Consider the following 6,000-nt stretch of genomic DNA (forward strand, 5'->3'; position numbering starts at 1 on the left):
TCCTCATGATTTTGAATACCTCTGTATAGAGATGGCACGGTAGCACAGTGGTTAGCACCGTTACTTCACAGTGCCAGGGACCCGGGTTCAATTCCCGGCTTGGGTTACTGTCTGTGTGGAGTCTGCATGTCCTCCCCGTGTCTGCGTGGATTTCCTCCGGGTGCTCCGGTTTCCTCCCACAAGTCCCGAAAGACGTACTTATCCCGAAAGACGTACTTGTTAGGTGAATTGGACGTTCTTAATTCTCCATCAGTGTGCCCGAACAGGCGCCGTAGTTTGGTGACGAGGGGATTTTCACAGTAACTTCATTTCAGTGTAATGGAAACCTACTTGTGACACTAATAAAGATTATTATTAAATCTTATTTAAAACTTCTCATCTGCAAAGGAGAACAACCTCAGTATCTTCAATTCTAACTGAAGCCCCTCATCCCTGGAATTATTCTTGCAAACCTTTTCTGCACCCTCCCTAAACCCTTCATAGGTTGAACTGTGTTAAATTGATGTCTCCAGATTTGCTGGATGTGGCAGGACAAATCTTTGCAGCTTCGGCAGGTCGTGTTGACCAGGCTGAAAGAAGTATGCTGTGGGAAGAAAGAGAGGTTAGGACAGTACTTTTCCTGTGCCGTCCTTGCACTCAGGTGGTCTGGTGGTGCTTTAACCCATGTTATTTTTGTTTAAACTTAGGTTGTCCAACAAGAGTTTGTGATAGTTTTGAAGGATGAGAATACACTTTTTAGAACTGACATTCCTCTGTCCGCCATTTTGGGTGCAGACGTTATCTGTTTTTTAAAAAATTGGCTAATATCTGACAAAATAGAGGACAAAATCATATGATATGAACATGACACACATTCAACTACAATATTATCGGCAATTGTCATTTTGAGGTTACTGACAAATGAAGGTTGCTATTTTTTTTTAATGCTGGGAATAGTGCTGGTGATGGTTCAGTACTTTGTTTTGTAAAATATCAAAATCAAAACTTAAAATCAAAATACAGCCAGGTTCAAATATTGTGATCACAGTCTCACTTCTCTAAAAATGATTTATTGAAAAGAATATATTTCCTTATGTACATTTGCTGACTGCTAACACTACCTTTAGCTTCACAATTGGCAAAGCACTCCGCTGGGACACTGTAACATGCCATTTTTAAAACAAAAATGCCTTTGACGGCATCTCCTATACCAGTACTTATTTTTTTAATTTAAAAAACAAAATCTATTCACTTTTCTGCCACAAGCTACTGAAAGACGACTGACACGATTTAAAAAAAAGCCTCCTCTCAGCTACTTTTTACATGTGACTTAGATGGATGAGAAGAGAGCTTTCGCAAGTAAAAGTGCAGGACATACTCAGCGTCGACAGAAAAGGCCTCATTTGAAGAACGTAGTTACACCAGTGCTGAACTGTCTGTTCAGACTTCTCAAACACTTACAGGCAAGCACAGGCAGTTTTTTTTTAAATATACTTGAGTTAAGGAAGAAGCCAGGATTGAACACCACAGCTGAGTAACTTCAAATATAAATAGCCCCTTCATTAAAGTGGTTGTTCTTTAATTTATAATTGAACTTAAATAAAGAGTGACTTTAAAGCAGCTGTTTCTAATATTGGTTCCTCCTGCACATGAAAGGCACATTATTCTGACAGCAATCTTGCTACCCTTGGGTGTTATCCGAAGAACATGCTTTGTACCCACCTAAAGCATTTGAGGTAGCTTTCATTTATTTTCATTCCAATAAAATAAATGGTTTCGTAATTAAGTTTCTCCACTGACTTTGTTTAATGGCTGCGCTGACAAGTGGTAACGGAGAAAGGAGCCAGGGAGCGTGAAACGGATGGCACTGTTTTTCAATCTGCAAGCAATTCTGCATGAAGAGCAATCAAACCTTATGCAAGTGAAGCATTTTCATTAATCTGTTAATTCAATGCATACTGCCCACTCAGCAATAGAACTCTTTTTTTATATAAAACAAAAATATCATGAACTAAACCGTTGTTCGAAACCATCTTGTGGTCTCTGGCAGTATGGCCTGTGGAAATTCGCTGACATGACGCCATGAGATGCTGCAGCTGTCTGAAGGGACTGGCTGCCCTGTACATTTTCTAGCATTGGCAAAAAGTCAAATTCAAAGTCTGCCTCTTTCCCCCCGCCGGCCCATCGAACTCACATAGAGATAAATCTTGGAGAAGAAAATTGACATCAGCTATTACCCATTTTGGATTCCACCTCTTCCTCGTAGTGAAAAATACCTCACGTGATTTTTTAAAAATTCAATTCAACTGTCATGTTGAGAACCCTCTGTTCAAGGAAAACACTAAACAAAGTTTGATCTTTGCCAGTGATTCTAAACTGGGCGTTGGGGCAAGAGTTCAGATTATAGCCCTCACCAAATTAAGTAGGACTAACTGTCGTGAGAACGATGCCAAAAGAGCTAACACAAAACAAAAAAGGAGATCAAAGTTCTGAATGTCAAAGGTAAAGCTGAAAAAAATACTTTTCATGGTCCTGCATTGGTCTGAAGTAACCACTAGAGGGTTGATGCTATCCGTGGCTGGGGTTAAATGCACATTAAATACGCTGGGCCATGTGTGAATACCTCTCTTGATAACAGGTTGATGATCATTAAACATGCCCTTAACCCAAACATCACCAGTTTCTTGCTTTAATAATCCCAAATTTTAAAAACATATCTGCATTTTAAAATACTAACCAAAACAAGAACGACTTTCTGACTAGTGGGCATCGTTTTGTGTTATTTAAACAAACTGGCTAAGCACCCCTAGAATTACTCTTGATTATCACTTGCACCATGTTGAGGTAGATGACTCAAATAAAATTCATATACAGTCTTCAGTTTCCAGTTTATCTGAAACTAATTGTTTGAGGGGAAACTCTCTTCCAAAATCAGAACACAGTTCCCATTTCTCAGTGAAAACAAGCCAAACAAAATCTCAGTAACTGGGCTCTTGCACTCGAGTTGCAATCCTGGCAGCGATCCAGGCAACCATTTTATGCAATGTATATTATAGCTGTGTGATGGCCAGGCAACTAATTAGCCAACTAAGCTGAGCATATTTGTTTTCATTTGGTTTGGTTCTCAATTCCAATTTCATTGTCCGCATAAAAGAAAGTAAAATAGACTATCAAACATACCTTTCTTTTTCCAGGATCGTTGTCATTACATCATGAGGTTAACATTAATCTCAATAATATGTTAATAAACTCCAAGAAGTCTGAAACGTCAAATAAGATTGATGATGGGTCAATTTATGTCACTTCAAAAGCATAAGATGGAGTTCATAAAATGTAGAAAAACTTTGTTCTTACTGTTAATTTTTGAAACGTACCCAGGATAAAAATTTGTTTGAATGTTTGAAGCTCATTACTGGTCCCAAAAATGAGAGTCAACCTCAGAATCTGTGAATGTCATTGTTACGGGCTGCAACAGTGGTAATTTTGTGTTGTTTTTCTATTTATAAGGAATTACAGCGATAAACGCTTCAGTTTGGCTGCAAAGCACATTTTCACTGCACCCATCGACCATGAAGATAATGGCGGTGGGTTTTTCTGTCATGTGACATTATACCCTATGGATCTCTCTGGAAGAATTCTGGATAACATCTGATTACAAATGTTGCCGACAAATCTCATGACTATGCAGCTTCATTGCACTGCCTGTCGCAGCCTAGACTCAAGATTCGCCTGAAACATTGAGAGACGCAGCTTGGCACAGATTCTTGGAGCTCCGTAAATTAGATGACACAACGCTGGTTGCTACATCAACAGCTATAACAAAAATGTTGCTCGGCTTTATCATGAGTTTTTTTATTTATATAAATTTAGAGTACCCAATTATTATTATTTTTTTCCAATTAAGGGGAAATTTAGTGTGGCCTAACCTGCACATCTTTGGGTTGTGGGGGTGAAACCCACGCAGACACGGGGAGAATGCGCAAACTCCACACGGACAGTGACCCAGGGCTGGAATTCGAACCCAGTTCCTCAGCGCTGTGAGGCAGCAGTGCTAACCACTGTGCCACGTGCCGCCCCACCTGGTATGATTTCTAAGCAATAATCTCATCAAATGATTCAGATGCCTTTGTTTATTGAACACTCAATATATGAATGAGGACTATAGGTGGCAAAAATTAAAGCCCCCTCTATCGACATAATTACCTAAACTCAGAGGTTAGACTAAAACCATTCAGCTGTTCCGATACATTGTTAGTTTTGTACTATTGGTCTGTGTAGTTCAGAATTACGGATTAGATTTGTTCCCTTTTTGGATTTTCTGTATGCTGACATTGAACAGCAGGTTGAGGATATTCACAATGAAGGGTTAGCCAATGCAATATTTTCGCTGGAAGTCTACCAAGAGATTGCTTTTTATGTTCTGCTATTTATAGATGGAAAATATATTTATATGAATGGAGCTATGAAGGTGTGTTAACAGATACATTTTATAGTTTTAAAGCAAAAAAAAAAGTAAGTAAGTAGAGAAAACGTTCTCCGCAACAGCTGAAATACTGGATGGCTATTGCCTATATGGAAATATTTGATGTTGGGGATCCACTTGCAAAGACAAACAAACAGATAAATACGAGAGGCAACAATGCTTCCAAGTGACCTGGTACTGAAAAGGTTAAAAGAAAATCAATTTAAAGAGTCTGGAACCCTTGATGCACAGCTATTTTGTTCTGATCTCTGGTGTAGCAGGTCAGCATTACTGGAGACAGAGTAATAGAAAACATTTCCAGAATTCCCATTTTAAGAGAATTCTGTACTGCCTGTTCCTTACTTAATCTTCCATTAGGCCTTTTAACGAGGGTACATCACATCTCATTAAACTAAATTAAATAGGATCATTTGCAGCAGTATTTAATGTTTTCCACGCTCGATATCATAATATGCTTCATTCCAACATTGTTAAGTGTTTTGTAATTAAACCTACCACGAGTATCTATCAGAAACCATTTTTTAAATAAAATATATTTTGTACATACCGCTAATTGAACTTGTCTTCTTGGGAAAAAAAAGAGTCCTGGTTCCTAATTTCATTGAAAGAGAACATTCTTCGCTGATGATGTGTTAGTAGATTCCAGATTAAATGAATCCATTTTTTCCCTCTAATACAGGGATAATTAAAGCGCAGCTCTTTAGTCGAGCAGAAAATTCACGTTTTATTGTTCTCGTTCATATTCACCACAGATGCAGCCCAGCACTTGTGCCTGTTGGCGCGCCGATAGCTGCAGACCACCAGCGCAGTTCTAAACAGCTGCAGATGGATGCCAGTTCATGAAAGCAACACAAACAGTGGGCAGCAAGTGCAGGCCTACAGCAATGTGTCAGCGTGACACTGAACCCTTCTTAGAGTATGGATGAAGCAAAAGATATGGAACAGGGCCTTCAGTTACACTAGCGCTGATTTGTTGGCACAGTTTAGATGTGGCGAGCAAAAAAAAAACATTCTTAAGCTCGTCAGGCTTTTATGACCCAGCTTTGAGTCACTTCATCACTGTTCCACTCTGCTTTTGTTTCCTCTTATGCTCTTGTTAACCTTGGTAGTATGTATTTACAGGCCTTGCCCATTCACTTTGGTTTCTCAAAAGAGTCACGTTAACCGGGGCTTTAAATGAATAGAATACAAGGTATTTTTCTGATTAAACCCTCTCTCCAGGAAAAGCACATCATTGTTTATGTTACACTTTGATATTTTCCCATTAACATTGATTAACAAATGAAAGGGCATCCAAGTGTCTGGATGTGCAGTTGTTTGGAAGGGGTCCTGTTTTTCACCGTAACTGTGACATTTACTCTCTTCCTTCATGAGCAATAGTTATGTCCAACAATTCTGCAGCTCAGTTCTGCAGCCCCTGTGTGCAGAGTGAGAATAATGGGCAGAATCTTATGGAAAGTTTGGTGGTGGGGGATATTTAATCAGGGGCAGCGGTGGGGACCATATTGCCTTCCCACCTCCACTCTAATTAAGCTTGC

The 6,000-nt window shown here is 39.3% G+C and overlaps 1 long non-coding RNA gene across 1 annotated transcript in view; it reads right to left on the bottom strand.

The window, feature by feature from the left end:
* The window catches only part of LOC140408023 (uncharacterized), a 72,701-nt gene extending 67,419 nt beyond the window's left edge, over positions 1–5,282 (bottom strand). Inside the window, exons 1-2 of the long non-coding RNA XR_011940007.1 lie at positions 5,010–5,282; positions 3,160–3,239 (exon numbers count right to left, since the gene is read on the bottom strand). This is a non-coding gene — a long non-coding RNA (uncharacterized lncRNA). The remainder of the gene's footprint in view (positions 1–3,159; positions 3,240–5,009) is intronic.
* Positions 5,283–6,000: the final 718 nt, after the last annotated feature.

The sequence above is a fragment of the Scyliorhinus torazame genome, chromosome 1, assembly GCF_047496885.1.
Source record: "Scyliorhinus torazame isolate Kashiwa2021f chromosome 1, sScyTor2.1, whole genome shotgun sequence".
In the NCBI taxonomy this organism is placed as follows: Eukaryota; Metazoa; Chordata; class Chondrichthyes; order Carcharhiniformes; family Scyliorhinidae; genus Scyliorhinus; species Scyliorhinus torazame.